At 34.3% G+C, this 19,277-nt stretch overlaps 2 long non-coding RNA genes across 5 annotated transcripts in view; one reads left to right on the forward strand and one right to left on the reverse strand.

The window, feature by feature from the left end:
• The window catches only part of LOC110438323 (uncharacterized), a 27,726-nt gene extending 16,475 nt beyond the window's left edge, over positions 1–11,251 (reverse strand). For 2 of the 4 annotated variants that reach the window (XR_015523776.1, XR_015523774.1), the window contains exons 1-2: positions 10,178–11,251; positions 8,397–8,433 (exon numbers count right to left, since the gene is read on the reverse strand). This is a non-coding gene — a long non-coding RNA (uncharacterized LOC110438323). Of the gene's footprint in view, positions 1–7,745; positions 8,295–8,396; positions 8,434–10,177 lie in introns of those variants that run through there. The other 2 variants (XR_015523775.1, XR_015523773.1) reach the window with 2 other exon arrangements.
• The window catches only part of LOC147831328 (uncharacterized), a 39,135-nt gene that overhangs the window by 1,378 nt on the left and 18,480 nt on the right, over positions 1–19,277 (forward strand). The window lies entirely within an intron of this gene.

Consider the following 19,277-nt stretch of genomic DNA (forward strand, 5'->3'; position numbering starts at 1 on the left):
TCGCTAAATCAGATAATATGGGCAGGGACGGAAAGAATCTCGAAGTCTGTGAATGTTACAAATGACACGTCTTATACGGTAACATCATTCCGTCGCTCGGACGGTTGAGCGAGATGGATGTGTAGTCATGGGAAGGCACAATAGATGCTTAAATACTTCCTCTTCCTGTTTTGAGACTATATATCTGTAACCATGGAGACAGACAGCAGAACAAACATGGATTATGTCATCGTATTCAAAATTGAAGTGATGCATGAGGAAAAAAAACAGGAGGGTAAACCTTCAAAGGGTAAACATTAATCGCATTCAATAATATGACAGATATATATATATATATATATATATATATATATATATACCTGTATATATATATATATATATATATATATATATATATATATATATATATATATATATATATATATATATATTTATATATAAATATATATATATATATATATATATATATATATATATATATATATATATATATATATAAACTTTAACTTTAAAATAAACAGTTAATATAGATTCAACAAAATAAACCTGAATTTAAATTTTAATTAAAACAATAAAATAAAGGGAATGGAATTGATAAAACCATGTAGGTAATTAAATAAAATGTTACAAGCAAAATGAAACATATATTTCATAAATAGCATTATTAAACCCCCGTTTATTTTTTTCCCTAAACATTTTGTTTAACGGAGGGAAGATGTTTTCAACACATTTCTAGAGATAATTTTTTAATAACTCATTTTTAATAACTGATTTATTTTATTTTTTGCAATGATGACAGTAAATAATATTTTACTAGATATTTTTCAAGACACTTCTATACAGCTTACATTTAAAGGCTTAACAAGGTTACTTAGGTTAACTCGGCAGGTTAGGGTAATAAGGCAATTTATTGAATAATGATGGATTGTTCTGTAGACAATCGGAAAAAAATATAGCTTAAAGGGGCTAATAAGTTTAACCTTAAAATAGTTTTTAAAAAATTAAAAACTGCTCTTATTCTAGCCTAACAAAAACAAATAAGACTTTCTCCAGAAGAAAAAAATATTATCAGACAATTTCCTTGCTCTGTTAAACATGATTTGGGAAGTATTTAAAAAAGAGAGAAAAAAAAATATACACATGATAAAAAAAATATATAGTAACATAAAAAAGAAGTAAAAAATACGTAAAATAAAAATTGGCATCTAAATAATAAATGTCTACATTATAATTAGTCTTTTTATTTTTTAATAAATGTTTTAATACTTTAGAAAACCAGACACAGGTCATCTATTGATAAATATAATTTAATTAAAAATGAGAAATAAAATTAGAATATAATTAAATTACTACAGTTAATCAGCCAAATAAAATGTAACGTATCAAAACTAAATACCATTGTACAACTACTATCAATCAGGAAATTTTATCAAAGGACATTTGAACATCACACTCCTTTTAATATGGAAAATATTCCTTCTATCGCGTGCCATTGCTTTTATTTAGAACATGATTTAAATCAACCTTTGTTGGTGTCAATCTTGCAACCTGTTATTGCATGTTTTTTGAACGGAGAGTGCAATACCTAGTTCAACCACTATTTTACTTTATTTATACTTCTGCGTCGAGTGACGGCGCAAGCCTTGTGGTAAGTCATGCATTTATACTTCTGTGTGCTTTTTGTGTTGCTATGCAATAACACTTCTAAAACACTATCTGGCAGTAGGATTTTTTTTCCTCTGTGTTGAACTTCTTGGTTGTTTAGTTCTTTCTGACTGCTACAAGTAGCTAAAACTTGCTCATTCAGTAGCGGGAATCCAGTTCAAGACGTGCAACAACTTTAATCATAAGGTAAACGCAAAACAAAAGTTTCCATCTGGCGCTCCCTCACGAGACTCCACACTTGTAAACAATCGCTTGGGCTAGCGGGTCTCAGCACCACCTATGCTAGTCACTGCTACCAAGCCAGCCAATCGCAGAGCTTATGCAATGCATCATTGCGACGTGTAGTTACATTTTTTAAAGAGGTGTGTGTCAGCGTCGGAGTCAGCCACGGTAAGGGCAACGCGACCACGTGAAAGCTACGCCAGACCATACGCGTACGCTTGACGCAGAAGTATAAATCAGCCTTTATGCAATTTGAACAAATAAACTAACAAATCTGGTCACAAAACTTGATTTTTATCTTTTAAGCAATAATAAAGCTGTCACACTTACATGTATTGTATACAGGCTTTACATTAACACCTGCCTACCAGCCAAATGCGGGAAGATTTCAGCGGTGGCAGGTAAGACAGACACTCTTACTAGCCCCTTTGGCTGGTTGAAAATATTTTTTCCCGAATAATAACTCTTAAAAGCAGGGTTCGACAATAAGGATGGTCCAATATGTGCATGCAAAGGCGATTTTAGAATTGAAAAGCAACACGACTGACAAAAGTAATTGCGTTCACACGAACAATAGAAAGCAGGTGAATACCCAATGAGAGGATGACCACTCGCACGCACGGGTGATGTGATGCGCGCGTCTGTTAAAAAGTGTGCGCACGCTTCCGTTTACTTGCGACTCGCAACTAGTGCGATCGGTTCTGTTTGAATTGAAATAGACTGGACAAACAGCGATGATCGTGCACCCACAGTCCAGCTGCTTTCAAGAGCTCAAGATATATCTTTTTGTAAGCAGCAGCGGTCACTGCTTTCGTTTAAATTTTTTTTTATCAGATTATTAACAAGCCTAACATTAACTCTGTGCGTGTGATCATCCTTTCATTATCACACATGGTATGTTTTTCACCCGTTTTCTTTTGCTTACAGTTATTTGTGTTAATGTGATCTAATTATCAGTTTTTTACAATAACATTGCTTCAATAGGATATTAACTTCCCATTTGTGTGTAGTAAACTGTCACATACACAAACACACTGTCTTAACCAAGACAGATTACTATGCATATTTTAGATACATGACAATAGTTATTTTTCAAATCTCAAAATAAAAAAATTTAAGAAAAGTTTTGTTGAATTAAAAAGTGCATGTATGCCGCTATATTTTGCTTGTTTTAACACATTTAAAATTTGTGGCAAAAAAAATAATTATTTATTGTTGGTGTGGTCAAAGATAACTTTGGTAAATCCTTAATGTTGAGCCCAGAAAAGTCATGTAAAAGTAAAACTAGCCATGTGACAACCTGAGCAAACTTACAAACTCACACTGAGCAAACTTACACACACAACACACAAAAAGTGAAATGAATGAGGCATGGACAGAACACAAAATCTAAATCAAGTGATTTTAGCAAGTCAAAGTCAAATGTATGCATATAAAATATATTTTTCCAACAACAAAAGTGTGGCTAGTGAAATTGGCGAGTGGCTAGTAATGCTGGAAATCTACTAGCCACAGTGACTGGTGATCAAACAAGTTCATGTCAAGCCCTGATTGTTTTGTATCCTTTTTCCTTTTGTTCAAATTTGAAAATAAGTTATTAATTGAATTATAAATTGAATTAAATTGCAAAAGATTTTTTAACAAATCATTAAAATGACAAAGCGCAAATAAATTAAAATAAATAATAAAATAAAAATAACAAAAAGAACTTAATTTACCATAATAAATAGGTCCATAAGACAAAAATATTTACTGAATCTCTTAATTAAAAACACACACACAGAAGAACTGCTCCACTAAAAATCCCATCAAAGAGCAAACACGCGAAACCACACAGCAGGAGCTGGCTAAAATTGCTCCACACACAGAGCAGCCTGACACACTTAAACACAGACCACATTTCCCAGCATGCTCCTCCCCATGACATCTCAATCTAAGTGTGGAAGTGAGGCAGGTCAGTTGGCAGAAGCTCGGCAGCCTGCAGTCTAAAACCTGCCACCATCCAACGATAATCCTCATCCCTGCTCCACTTTATATGTTAGATTGAGAGATCAACAAAGTATTACTTCCTGCATTATGAAAAACCTTACGCCGAATTACCTTAAATAACTTTCGCCTTTTGACTAATCAAATATCTTCTTCTCGCCTTAGGAAGAGCTCTATGTCTCTCTAATGGATTTTTGAGTCACCTTTCCTTGCATTACAACTTGGCAATGAAACAATGTCAACTGATTATTGATTAAGAACGTACTAAGTATGCAAGAAGATACAGATCTATGAAAGATAGACTCTACGGTGAACCAGAATCAAGCTGGTTGTTTGGTACGGATGTATATGATGAGTTGTTTTCTGAACGCAAATAAAACCTAGTCACATTTCACAGTGCGTTTTCCTACCCATGCTGTGTTTCTGTCTATTTGTGTCCGGGTATATCAGGACAGCTATTATGTAAGATTGCAGTTATGAGGGCATCTGTTAAGCTGACGACTGCTAAAACTTCTTCAACATTTATCAATTTGATGTACACCACTGTGAATAACATAAAGCAATACACGCGGAGATATGCAGCTTTAGTTCATCCACTTAAAAACAGCAGAGTCAGTGAAAAGGTTGATAGCTTTGCTAACTTGCAGACTGAGACCTAAATATGTCAATACATTAAATAAAACATAGTAAAATAATAGATGGTCAAACTGATTAATTGTTTACTAACATCTGATTAAAATATTAAATAATTATAATATAAAATACGGACTCAAAGGAACAGCTTAACAGGAACTACAATCCATATATAATTATTAATTATCATTAAGAAAAAAATTGGGGATTACATACTTAAGAAGGCCACATACACACTGTTAGTTTCAGGAGTAATAACTGCACTTAAAATTAACCAAAGTATAACTTTCAGGTGTTTTGCATGTGTATTGATATTAATATTACAGCACTAACATCAATTTGTGATGCAATTTGAACAAATTAACAAACAAATGGTGCCACAAAACTAGATTTTCCCCCCTTTTGAAGCACCAATAAAGCTGTCAGCCAATTAGACTGCCTAATGCAAACACCCTAGTGTAGACACTAACTAAACATTGTAATGTGAAACAGGACAATAGACGAACATCAAGCCATAACTATAACTACACTTGCAATTGCTATAGTGCAACCAAATTGGCATCCATTTTGTATTACAAAGTAGCTAGTTTGTGTTGCTGTCCAGTGGACGGATGTTAATATTACGGTATCTTGACACTGACATGTATTGTAAAACATTTAGTCTTTTATCAGAAGGAGGTGACACATTTTTCCTCAATAAATCGTAATTTAAAAGATTTGCTCAAGTAACAAATCTTTTTTTTAAACCGGTGGTCCTCAGCCATAACAATTGGTACTAGGTCGAACAAGAAATCATTAATTATTTCAGTTTTATTTATTATCTGAGTCTGAACAATCGTTTATTTTGTAAAATCTTTTATTTTGAAAAATGACCGTATTCTCTCGCTTACATTTCAGTCACTTGAGCGCCCAAATTTAACCGACAATAAGTAAGAAACAGACGTCTTTAAAAAGTTTCTTTGCGAAGAGGAAAAGGTTCAGTGAAGGACCTACGAACTAACAAGCAATAAATCTGCAACCCATTTGTCAACAAATTAGATAAACTGCTGAAGTTCGCAAATGACGGCAGCTTTTTAGGGGCCGTTCGCATATCGAGTCTTTTCTAGAGTTTGCGCAAGTTCGTTATTTCCAATGGAGGTGTGCATGAGTGGCATGACGCGTTCGCGCCTTCCAGATGCACCCAGTTGAATGAATGCCACAAGCTCACTGCGAATATGGAATATACACATTTCGGTCGACTAATTATCCCAGACAAACACAGCACACACAAACACCGTTTACTGAGTGTAACTACAGATACAGGGACACTGGAGCGTTTCAAATCCGTGATTCATCAGCGAATTGCTTGTATGTCAGCTTATAGACAAACCAGCTAATCGACGTGATGTTTTATAAACAGATTTCGGGAGGAGCACGATCTGTCTTTGACGAGGCTAATTCATCACACACACAATCATTCTATTATCCAATCAGCTCAAGAGCAAAGCATCAAGAGCAAACCCCCATAAATAGTCAAACACGTCATACCTTCGTTTTCTCTCGACTTCAGCGTCCCTCCACCACCCCAACTCCACACTATTAAACCAGATACCTATTTAAATCTGAGGGGGGAGCGTTCTAGAGCCGGGCTAGACACTGTGCTCGGACCCTATCTCTCTTTATCCCGATAAGGGGAATAACACGAGTTAGGGTGTCTTCCCAATCTCCGAGCCCTCTCCCAGCACGGCAAATACGCATATTCTATTCAGTCAAATATCTGTGAGTGTGAACTCGTGAAGTGACTTTGAAACACTCCAGTGTCGCTCTATCTGTGGTTACACTCAGTAAACAGCGGTGAGTTCGGTGAACTTATGACCTTCATGGCCGATCACAGTCATTTCTGTTGAACACAATGGCAAATCAGCGCTGTTTAGGAACATGCTCAGTAGCACTCAAATGTCAGCGGGAAATGGACGTTTTTAAAACTTCAGTATTGATTGGTACCGAATTTCAGTATCGTGACAACCCTAGTCCAGGGGTACGTTTGTTCCTTCTCAAAATTGTAGTCCTGGGCACATATTTCCAATGAGCCTGGGTTGGCATATACAGTTGTTCTGCAAAATGCTGTTTGTGAAATATTGCCATATTAATAGAAATTTGCACGTTTAGAAGTCTTGTGGGAGACTAAAAAAAGTTATCTATGCAGATTTTGCTCATTTTCAAGTTGGTCTGAAAGATTTAACACCTGAATTGACTGCACCTGTTATGATGAGTCAAAATGCATTCAGTCTGACTCTGAAAAGAGAAAATGACTGTCAATGAAAACACTGGAAACACCAAAATAAAGTGCAGTTTGTATGATAATCAATTTTACATAACATTAGTACTAGTACATTTCTACTAGTTCACATTCTAAAATATAGAATGTTCAATCCAATAAGCATTTAATAATACAAAAAAGATGGTTTAGTACAGTATGTACCTTGAATACGAAGAGATGGTTTGGTACATTTTTGGCACAGAAATATATACAGTTGAAGTCAGAATTATTAGCCCCCCTTTGAAATAAATTTTTTACATTTCCCAAATGATGTTTAACAGAGCAAGGAAATGTTCACAGTATGTCTAATTATATACTTTTTCTTCTGGATAAAGTCTCATTTGTTTTAAATGTTTTAATATATATGTATATATAAATATATACATATACACACACAATGTACTTAGGGATTAAAACATGTTATAAAGGAGCTGCGACACTAAATTACATGCCTGAGGTAAATATGATGCCACATTATATTTCGAGAGATTACAGCATATGAAACATGAGATAATCATTCGTTCATTTCATTCTTTTACTACTTCTAAAAGAGGAAAGAATTATCATGAAAAAATGCAGCAAACTGTCGAATCACAGTATCCTTATGAAATCATCTGACTTTGAAAGATGAGACTTTGTTTATCGAAAGTATCAAAACACAAAGCTTCTTGCGAGAGATGACTGATATATTTCAGTTGTATTCAAGCATCAGCTGAAAAAAATTTGAGTTCAATTTAGAGTTGTTAAAACCTACGCCTGTATCACACCGGAACTTTCAAATTCATTTCCATATGAGCTTAAAACAACACTGTATTTGTTCAGTACACATGCATACTAATCCAGAAACTCTGTACGGACTTTTTACAATTACACACATTTGGTGCTAAATTTACTTCACCTCTAACATTTACCCCAAGCTTACCCCAGTGACTCAACAATTACAATATAAAGCAGTTTAATCTCACACAGGATTGTCCGCCCACTACGAACAAAGGCACTTACATAACACAAGTCTTTAGGTACAAGACAGGCCATTTGATCTCCTTATCAATGCAACATGAAATTCAACACATCTCCTTTACCATTTCACACAGGATATACAGCATGCTAACTAGTATCCTTCCTGTCTGTTATTAATGCAGTCGTCATTAGCAATAGCAGCATGCAGCAGGTGGGTTAATTTTAGCAGCAGCATCCTTACGTAGTATTGCGCTTCCTGTAGGATTAATCTCGAACAGTAAGATGGACTGGCCGACTGACTACATGCACTGACCCTGAATGACGCACTTCTAAATACAGCTGCCAAAGTGCCTGCTCATATAAAACCTTAGCAAAGATGAGGAATGACATGAAGCTCTGCCATTAAAGCAGCAAGGCATGTTATATGAGGCTATAATATATGGCGGATGCAAACTCCTATTTAAATTTGGTGGAGGGAAACTGTGATACGGCTAACCTTGTTCAGCATGTTTGGTTCGAATGGATGAATCTGCAGATGAATGCCAGATGCCACACCCAAGAAGATATTATATGTCTTTCTCTTGCAAATCTATACAATAATAATTGTTTTCTAATATGTATAAACGCATACCTTGAAAGTGCTGCAGTAACTCTTCATGAAGGATCCACTGAAATAAAAAAACAACAAAACAAATGTAACTACAAGAGAAATAGGTCTATATATTATATAATGCATATGAGGTTTGAATATCCTCAAGGAATCTATGGCAAGTAGAAACACTCCTGAGACATGTTTGAGTTTGTCTGACCTATGATCATAGACAAGTAATTCATAATCCAATCTTATTACATTCACTTCCCGTGATCACTTAGAGCAGGACGTATTACCAAATATTAAGACTATTCAACCATTCAGAGTCAGACTTTTCTACTGTGTGGGTTGTTATAACACTTAGGAATTGAAGTAATTTTGGTGTCACTTCATTTTGATGGTTCGTTTAACGCATTTTGTTGAATTTAAGTTACATTGCATCTACATGCCAACAAACTCTCGTTAGATTATTAGTAGACTTAGGTTGAGGTTAGTGTAAGTTGACAGCAGATAGTCTACTAATCCTCAAATGGAAATTAATAGGCCTGTAGTTGCAATGCAACTTTTAGTCAACAAAATGTGCAATAGGGACCATAAAAATAATGCCATACCATAATATTTAGTGATTATAATAATTTTCCATTCAAGCTGATGCTGATACAAGGAGAGTTAAAGGCTGAGTAATAAAATAAAAAAAACATTATATGTTGATTTAAGTAACTAATAATAATCTGCACACAGAATTCTGCAGAGGTTTAGCACATCATTGATTCTGTTTATTCACTGCACTCGTGTAAATGTGTGTAAATGTATATTTATTCCGTTTTTAAAATTAATTTTAGTATTATTATTGACTAATATGAAATGTTTATACGTTTTACAATACAGTTTGTAAAGTAATATTTTCTGTCTCAGAGAATCTAATTGGATTTGCATTGTAAACATTAAATAAAAGTTTAAAAGGAAAAAAAGTTGTTGTTTTTTACTGTTACCCTGATGAAGGCAGCTCTCTGCCGAAATGCGTAGTTTTTTTTAAAGATTAGCCATGTGAAAAAAGGTTTTTAAATATTTTTTTCACATCTTTCGAGTGCCTTGGACTGATTTTTAATGTTTGTTCTGATGAATCCCTTGCTCAAAGAGCACCGACAAGTTATTTGAGCTACCCTAGAGCACTTTTGTTTGATTTTGTATTTTTATATATATATATATATTTTTATATATATATATATATATATATATATATATATATATATATATATATATATATATATATATATATATGTATATATATATATATATATATATATATATATATATATATATATATATATATATATATATATATATATATATATATATGGTTTTAGTTATGATACTCCCCAAACCATTCTGCATGAATATACAGATTTATTATTATTGCTATTATTATTATTATTTTTTTTCTTCAAAATTCTGCGCAGAAATAGCAAACAAGTCCGCAGATTCTGTCTGGCCCTACCAATCACCAAGCAATATTTAGTTTAGTGTGTATTTGTGCTGGTACCATGATATCTCTAAATCTCTCAAACCAAAATGCTTTTAATAATCAGTCCAGACTCGAAGATAATGTTTTCTAGTAAGTGATTTACTGTGAACCAAAAAACATATTAAATGAATAAAACTGATCAACAAATATTGAAGTTAATTATAAAAATATTGTATTTATTCTGTATTTATTAAAAAATAATTACCGATTTAAATTAAAACTATTAATAAAACATAACACACGTTAACAGGACTTTTAATAAATAAATAAATAAACAAATGAATGAATAACTCACCCTGGAGGTAAACAACTGGTTGCAATGTCGTAGTTGAAAAAGGCGCCATCCAGTGGCGAACGACTACACACGCCAGCTTTGTTTACAACACAAATTAAAGGTGCGCACTTCACTAATAACCCCAAATATCTGGGAAGTAAGAGGGTGATAGCGGGTATAAACCTTATATCTTTATCTCACGGAACAACAAAGATACAGATATTAAAGTAAGGAGCGCAGAACCACTGTTACATAAACTCAGTCAAGTAATATAATGAATAGGCATTATCAGCCAAGCCTCTCATGCAAATCTGAGGTTATTTGTAAGTCAGGACAGCAAAAAATATTTGAATAGTCGACTGATTTCTGTCTGGAAACTTTGTATGTTTTAACTAGTGGGAAAAAAAACAAGCGAGCTCACCTGTAAGATGCTATTCTGACTGTCTGGTCGTGATGAAAACACATTACATGGGTGAGGGCAAAGCACACTGGGTTGTAAATAAGAACTGCGTAACATCCTCTCTTTGCCCCGCCAAGTAGGCTAGGCCACACACACACGCACGCACGCACACCTTTGTCGCAGCACAAAACCCTCCTCCTGCCCGCAAACCCCACCTCGACTTGCGTTTTCTAAGAATCACCTGTATATGTAACTATGATGATTATTTTCAAGAAAACTAGTCAATGCATTCATGGAGCATCTTAATGGACATGATGACTGACAGCATCCTTAAAACGCAGAATTTGAACATCAGCATATAGTGGCTCAAAATCATCTACATATCGACATATTTATCATATTTATTATTGATTTAAGACGAGGTTTATCAACCTGCCACATCATAAAACAGCCTGTTTGTCAATTACAGCAAGGAATTCAGAATAACGCAACGCCCAGTGTGAAGGACTTCGCAAGTTTACTCTCTAGAAAACACCTCACTAACCTGAACGCAGTTGTAGTCGAGTTTTTCAATCTTTTCGCGACATCAAACGACGGATGATATTGGCTCGAACTCCAGTTTTCAATTGTAAAGCGTCTTGTTGCCGAGCACACAGAATTTTCCACAGCGCCACAGGCGAGGCTCCGCCCACCTCACACACCCCCGTTTTCTGATTGGCTGTCCGTCCAGAACGCAGAATGTCGTCAAAAGAATCACATGCTTTTGACGCATGTTTACAAACACTCGAGCGAATCACATGTCGCAGAGACATATTGACATAATTCACGACTGGTGGGTAATTGGGATTTTTTTCAACACAGGCATTTTCCTATTTATCTCTGTGCAGCATTTCGGACTGAATCGTGCCGCTTCAGAAGTCTGAGTGTCCCGTCATCGACTGAGCTCACACTGTGCCTCCTGCAGGAAAAAGGCGTTTCCACTCTGATTGTGGAAGTCGTACTGGCTGCAGACATGCTGAGGTTTACCCTTTCTCATCTAAACTAATTTTGACGATTTGTTTTTGTCCTTATCTAACAGGAAATACACTAAATAGAGAAGTAGCACAAGATGTGCAACTTAGAGCTACAAAGGGAACTGTGTGTGCTCAGAAAAATAAGAGCTAGAGCAAGAAGGGGGAGATTTATTTCCCATGTTCGTTCGTTCACACGTCCGTCCATTCATTCATTCATTCATTCATTCATTCATTCATTCATTCATTCATTCATTCATTCATTCATTCATTCATTCATTCATATCATAGCCCTACAAATACAAACCAGTCACCCCTGTGGGTTTGTGGCCTATATATAGTTTAAGTCAAAATTATTAGTCCTGATGAGAAATTTTTGTTCTCTTTAAAATATTTCCCAAGTGAAATTGAACAGATCAAGAACCTTTTCAGTTTTTCCATGATATATTTTTCAAATATAATTCTGGAGTAAGTCTCATTTGTTTTAGTTTGGCTGGAATAAAGCAGTTTTATTTATTTTTTAAAATAATTTTTAAGTTAATGTTACTAGTTATAATGTTATCATTATCTATAAAACAAGATTTTGTTGTCCAAAATCTTATCTCAGTTAAACAATACGTGGTGTATATATATATATATATATATATATATATATATATATATATATATATATATATATGTATATATGTATATATATATATATATATATATATATATATATATATATATATATATATATATATATATATATAAATATATCAGTTGGCGTTTCTGTGTGGAGTTTGCATGTTCTCCCTGCATTCGCGTGGGTTTCCTCCGGGTGCTCCGGTTTCCTCTACAGTCCAAAGACATGCGGTAGAGGTGAAGGTGAAGGGTAGGCTATATTGTCCATAGTGTATGAATGTGTGTGAATGTTTCCCAGAGATGGGTTGCGGCTGGAAGGGCATCCGCTGCGTAAAAATGTGCTGCATAAGTTGGCAGTTTATTCTGCTGTGGCCACACTGGATTAATAAAGAAAATAAATAAATGAATGAATGAATATATATATATATATATATATATATATATATATATATATATATATATATATATATATATATATATATATATATATATTTATATATATATATATATATATATATATATATATATATATATATTTATATATATATATATATATATATATATATATATATATATATATATTTATATATAAAATATATATATATATATATTTATATATAAAATATATATATATATATATTTATATATAATATATATATATATATATATATTTATATATAATATATATATATATATATATATATATATATATATTTATATATATATATATATATATATATATATATATATATATATATATATAAAATATATATATATATATATATAAAATATATATATATATATATATATATATATATATATATATATATATATATATATATATATATATATATATATATATATTTATAATATATATTTATATATATATAGCCTATATATGTATAATATATCCATTTCTCCGTGAATACGCATTTTGGTGCATTTAAACAAATATATTTATTAAAATAATATTTTAGTCACCAAACATATTAAGAAGTTGATAGATAATACAATTAAATTCAAGCTAAATATTTCAATTACTAAATATTGCAAATTTTTGTTTTAATTTTTTGCTTTTCTTGATTTTCCTCTTTTTAAAAAAATTGTATTTAATATTTTTCTCTAACATAAATTTGAGTTTACAAGTTTTTGGACTGTTATCGTAATATATATAGGATCTTGCCCTTCACAGTCCTTCAACATGCATAGACTAATTTAAACTTTTAATAAAATAAAACTAAATAAAGTGTTTTTAAAATAAAGCTGGCGACATGGTGGCGCAGTGGGTAGCATGATCGCCTCACAGCAAAAAGGTTGCTGGTTTGAGCCTCGGCTGGCTTAGTTGGCATTTCTGTGTGGAATTTGCATGTTCTCCCTATGTTCACGTGGGCCACTCCGGTTTCCCCCACAAGTCCAAAGACATATGGTATAGGTGAATTGGGTAGGCTAAACTGTCTGCAGCATATGTGTGTAAATGGAAGTGTGTTTGCCAGTGATGGGCTGCGGCTGAAAGGGCATCCACTGTGTAAAATATATGCTGGATAAGTTGGCGGTTCATTCTGCTGTGGCGACCCTGGATTAATAAAGGACTAAGCCGAAAAGAAAATGATTGAATAAATAAAATAACGCTAAAAATATTATTTAATAATATTATTCAAACGTTGATTTAATTAAATAAAATAAAACTTTACTGTCTTAGCATTTGCATTGTTACTGTCTTATCATCTGCACCCACCCAAGGCTATGTATAGTCATTGTTATTACAGCAGAGGGCGACATTAGTCTAAGAATAACCTCCCCATAGGTCACACGGCTCAGTTAGCATTCTTTATCCATGATGCAAGTGTTATGATTTTACACTATGTCTGCTTGCATTCATTCATAGTTCTAAACCCAACACAAGTAAAACTTTAGGCTATAGTGGTCCAAGTAACTCTTATTTTTCTGTTTTTCATAACTTTTTATGCCTATAGAGCAGATTAATCAAAAATGCTACAGATAAAATTGTAATGACTGTGCCAAGACTGTTTAACTGCAACGCATAAACACCCTATGCATAATAACTCTACAGCCAATATCTAGAGAAACACACAGCTGTATGATTACAATAGACTGGAATGTTCAGAGTTGAGCTGAGATGACGCCTGCATTGGGAGCATTGTCGTGGAGGACAGGAAATGAAATTGCTTAAGCGCACAGTGCATCATTGCTGGAAAGAACGAGACATGCTTTCCAGATTCTGCATGGTCTCCATCAGACTTTGTGGCCTTGAAAAGAAAACTGATGACTCCCCTGTGCGAAGTGTTAACACAGAACAATAATAGTATTCATTTTATTTTCATCTGCTGTCCTGATGCTTCTTGTATAACTTTTTTGGCACTTTCGAATATACAAAATGTTTTAAGCTGAGACATAAAAAACATATAAGAAAATGTGAGGTTTATTAAGATTTGTCTGTCTATACCGCAGAAAGAAAACAGAAAGCAGCATAATCTGCAATGGTTGTAATGATTATAATGTGAATTTTAATTGATTTTAATATAAATATCGTTGTCTCCACTACTAACTGATTGCCGGCAGCTAGCTCCCTGCAACTCTCACTTGGTCGCCCACTGAAGCTACAGTAAGCAGGGCTGGGGAAGGTTACAGTAAAATGTCTGCTGCTCTGAAAGTTCCAAAAAGCATAGTGGCCTCCATCACCCGTAAGATGTTCAGAACCACCAGGACTCTTCCTAGTGCTGGCTGGCCATCTAAGATGAGTGATCAGGGGTAGAAGGGCCTTAGTTAGTGAGGTAATTAATATCCCTATGGTCACTCTGTCTGACCTCCAGCCTTCTTCTGTGGAGAGAGGAGAACCTTTCAGAAGGACAACCATCTGTGCAGCAATCTGCCAATCAGGCCTGTATGGTAGAGTGGCCAGTCAGAAGCCACGCCCCGCCTGGAATTTGCCAAAAGGCATCTGAAGGACTCTCAGACCGTAAGAAACAAAATTCTCTGCTCTGATGAGACTAAAATTGAACCCTTTGGAGTGAATGCCAGGCTTTACGTTTGGAGAAAAGCAGGCACCGCTCATCACCAGGCTAATACCAGGATAGAGGGAAAGATGAATGCAGTAATGTACAGAGACATCCTGAATGAAAACCTGCTTCAGAGAGCTCTTGACCTCAGTGACGGTTCATCTTCCAGCAGGACAATGACCCAAAGCACACCACCAAAATATCAATGGAGTGGCTTCACAACAACTCTGTGAATGTCTTTAAGTGGCCCAGCCAGAGCCCAGAGCTAAATCCTATTGAACATCTCTGGAGTGATCTGAAAATGGCTCTACACTGTCACTTCCCATCCAACCTGATAGAGCTTGAGAGGTGCTGCAAAGAGGAATGGGCAAAAATTCCCAAAGACAGGTGTGCCAAACTTGTGGAATCATATAAAAAAGCTGTAATTGCTGCCAAAGGTGCATCAAAAAAGTATTGAAAGGCTGTGTACTTATGTAAATGTGATTTTTCAGCTTTTTTTTTTACAATTTCCAAAAAATCATTTTTTTAGCATTTTCAATATGGGCTATTGTGTGTAGAATTTTGAGGAAATTAATGAATTTAATCCATTTTGGAAAAAGGCTGTAACAAAAAATGTGGAAAAAGTGAAGCGCTACAAATACTTTCGAGATGCACTGCAGGTCCAGCATACATATATAAGATTAAACAACTAGATCATACCTTCTGTTCTCTTCTTTTTATTAAATGCCAAAAGTTGCATCTGAGCTGCTCTTAGACAAGAAAATCACGTGCACAATATAAGTATAAATGACGCAATCAACTGTATTGCGCTTGTGCGTGGCTCATTAAATACTGACCAATAGCTCTGATTGGTCAATCATCAGTGTTTATAAGTCATAAATTACCATAAACAAAGAATTCTAATATTTAATTTGCATGATAAGTTTACATTACACAAATTGTTGTTAATCTAAAGAGGATGATAAAGGGGGATTTACAAAAGTGATGTTTTTTGTAGCATTTAACCATTACAATTCAGCATTAGTATGTTTTAAAAGCATATTTCACTACGAAATGACAATTTACTCACTATTTATTCCCACTCAAATGGTTTCAAACCTTTATGAGTTTATTTATTCTGTTGAACACTAAAGAAAGTATTTTGAAGAAAGCTTAAATCCTGTAACTATTGACTTCTTTTGAAGGACAAACAATAGAAGTCAATGGTTACAGGTGTCCAACTTTCTTTAAAATATCTTATTATTTATTTTATCTTATCTTTGGGTTCAACAGAAAAAAAGAAAGAAAACAGGTCTGGAACAAGAAAAAGAAGTGTAAACAATGACAGAACAGAATGTTCAGTTTTGGGTGAATATCCCTTTAAGCCAGTTGCATTTACCCTTCTAATATAGAAAATGTCCCATATAAATATAAGGCACGTATTTATATTGTAATTAAACATCAGGTTTAATAACTACACCACTTCTGATGAGTACTATAAATAGAGAAGCATTCTCGTTTACTTCCTTTGATATGCTGATGTAATTTGGCTGTGTTGATTTGTCATGCATGTTCCAAACAACAGGTGCAAACACTGCACGTGTGGGAAAATGTGATAGCATGCCCTTTAAAGCTACAGTTAAATGTTATGATCCAGTAATATTCTTTAACCAGAGGAAATCACACTGTCATATGGCAGGGATATATAGACCTGTCCACACCCAGACTCGCGCACACACACACACAAAACTCATCACAGAATCCTTGAAACGACCTCAATCAAGCCTGCTGAGGAGAACTTCACGAGGCTCTTAAAGCTGCTGATTGTATAGTTAGAAATAAATGAATGCTTGTGAAAGTGTGGCTTCCAGCGTTGGCAACTTGACACTATATGTCTGCCCACAGTGTGTGTTGTTTTTGTGTATGTGTGTGCATGTATGAGCGCCGCTAATAAAACTGAGCAGTATCATATTTTACACACGATGAAATTAAACCCTGAGGCGCGGCCACCAGGTGTCAGAAAGTGTGTGTCTGTTGAGAGATCATTCTGGCTCGGACCGCTTGGAATGTGTGTAGTTTAAAATGTGTTACGGACACACCCTTTAGGTCAGACTTGGGAGCAGCACATGGCGGTGTCAAGCGCTCATGCAAAGATGGATGAAAATGTGCAAACGCCTTACATGCGTAAGCAGTGACATCCTTCACGCCGCTTTGTCTGTCTTTGGATGTTTATGTCATGTATGTGCTCACCCAGAGGCATATTTCAACGCCTATAGAGTTTGCTTTTCCATGTCTTTAAAGGAATCATGTACTCAAAAATGAACAGTTAGTTAGTTTATACTAGGCGGATTGAACTTTAAAAAATTAAGCCATCCTCCCAAAAACGAATGTTGTTTCAACTCATTTTAAATAAGTGAACATCATTTTTGTAAAGGTTGTGATCTATGAAAAACAAACTTGATGGGAGAATGCATGTGTGCAGCTTTAAGTAAACTCTAAGTAAACATTCATTCATTAATTTTCTTTTCGGCTTAGTCCCTTTATTAATCTGGGGTCGCCACAGCGGAATGAACCACCAACTTATCCAGCATAGGTTTTACGCAGCGGATGCCCTTTCCACTGCAACCCAACGCAGGCAACACACTTGCATTCACACACGTACACTAATTTAGCTTAATCAATACACCTATACTGCATGTCTTTGGACTAAACCGGAACACTTGGATTAAACCCATGCAAACACAGGGAGAACATGCAAACTCGGAGAAATGCCAACTGACCCAGCCGAGGCCCAAACAGGCGATCATGCTACCCACTGAGCGCCCCTAAGTAAATTGAACTTAATTTGAAACACTTAAGTCATCATATGTGCCAAAAATTTTGTTTCAACAGAAAATTTAATAAATGAGACCCCTGGTTATTTACTCACTCATTAGGAATCTAGGACGTACTGTATATTAATTGCATTGGCTGCAGAGAAATTAAAAGGGATAGCTTAACAAAAATTGAACTTGCTGTTCATTTCATATTAAGTATTAAAGATGATTTTTTAAAGAAATTGTGAGAAAAAAAAAATGCAAGTTAATGGCTTCTGGGACTTTGTAATAAACAGTGCTCAGCATATGTGAGTAGGCCTACACCCCCCACAAATCTCGCATTTAAATGGATATTTTCTATAGGAAGCTTTACAATATTATATTTGTTCATATACATTAGATTAGTCAGTACCAAAGCCAAATCTGGAGCTAATAGCTAAATAATTTTAAAAAATGTTCCAAAAATGGGTAGCCCAAATTTATATGTTGAAGAAATTTATATATATATTTTGCGTTGGCATGAGGCTGCAGGCCGAGTGCCTTAGTGCCCCAACCAGTGCCAATATACAGCCATATCGCACTGCTACGAGTGTGATATTGCATTTATACAACAGTTTGACAACATAATTGTGTATATAAAAACAAAATCAAACATGGAGAGTCTCAAAAATCCTTTTGAATGAGGAACTAGTTTCTTCCGCGTTGGATTAAAATCATAAGCTGACAGTTAAACAGCTGAGCAAGCATCTTTTAAACCTTAGATCTGTAGTGTCTGCTTTTTGCTGGCTGTATGTGGGCAGAGTAATACACAAAGGGTAAAGAGGCTGTACGGGTCCTGATATTACTTTAACATATCACAGCTATCAGCCAATCAGATTCAAGAACCAGACAGAACTGTTATATATATATATATATATATATATATATATATATATATATATATATATATATATATATATATATAAATATATATGTGCAATCTTTTGCATGAATTTGAATTTAAATGTAATACCTTTCATTTTCTAAACAATATCATTTTTTAAAATATACTTTTACATCAAATTATAACTTTTACATACAGTTGAAGTCAGAATTATTAGCCCCCTTGAATTATTAGCGCCCCTGTTTATTTTTTTCACCAATTTCTGTTTAATGGAGGGAAGATTGTTTTAGCACATTTCGAAGCATAATAGTTTTAAAAACTTATTTCTAATAACGGATTTCAAGACTTCTATACAGCTTAAAGTGACATTTAAAGGCTTAACTAGGTTATTA

This window comes from Danio rerio, chromosome 23 (assembly GCF_052040795.2).
Source record: "Danio rerio strain M-AB ecotype USA chromosome 23, GRCz13ab, whole genome shotgun sequence".
Lineage (NCBI taxonomy): Eukaryota > Metazoa > Chordata > Actinopteri > Cypriniformes > Danionidae > Danio > Danio rerio.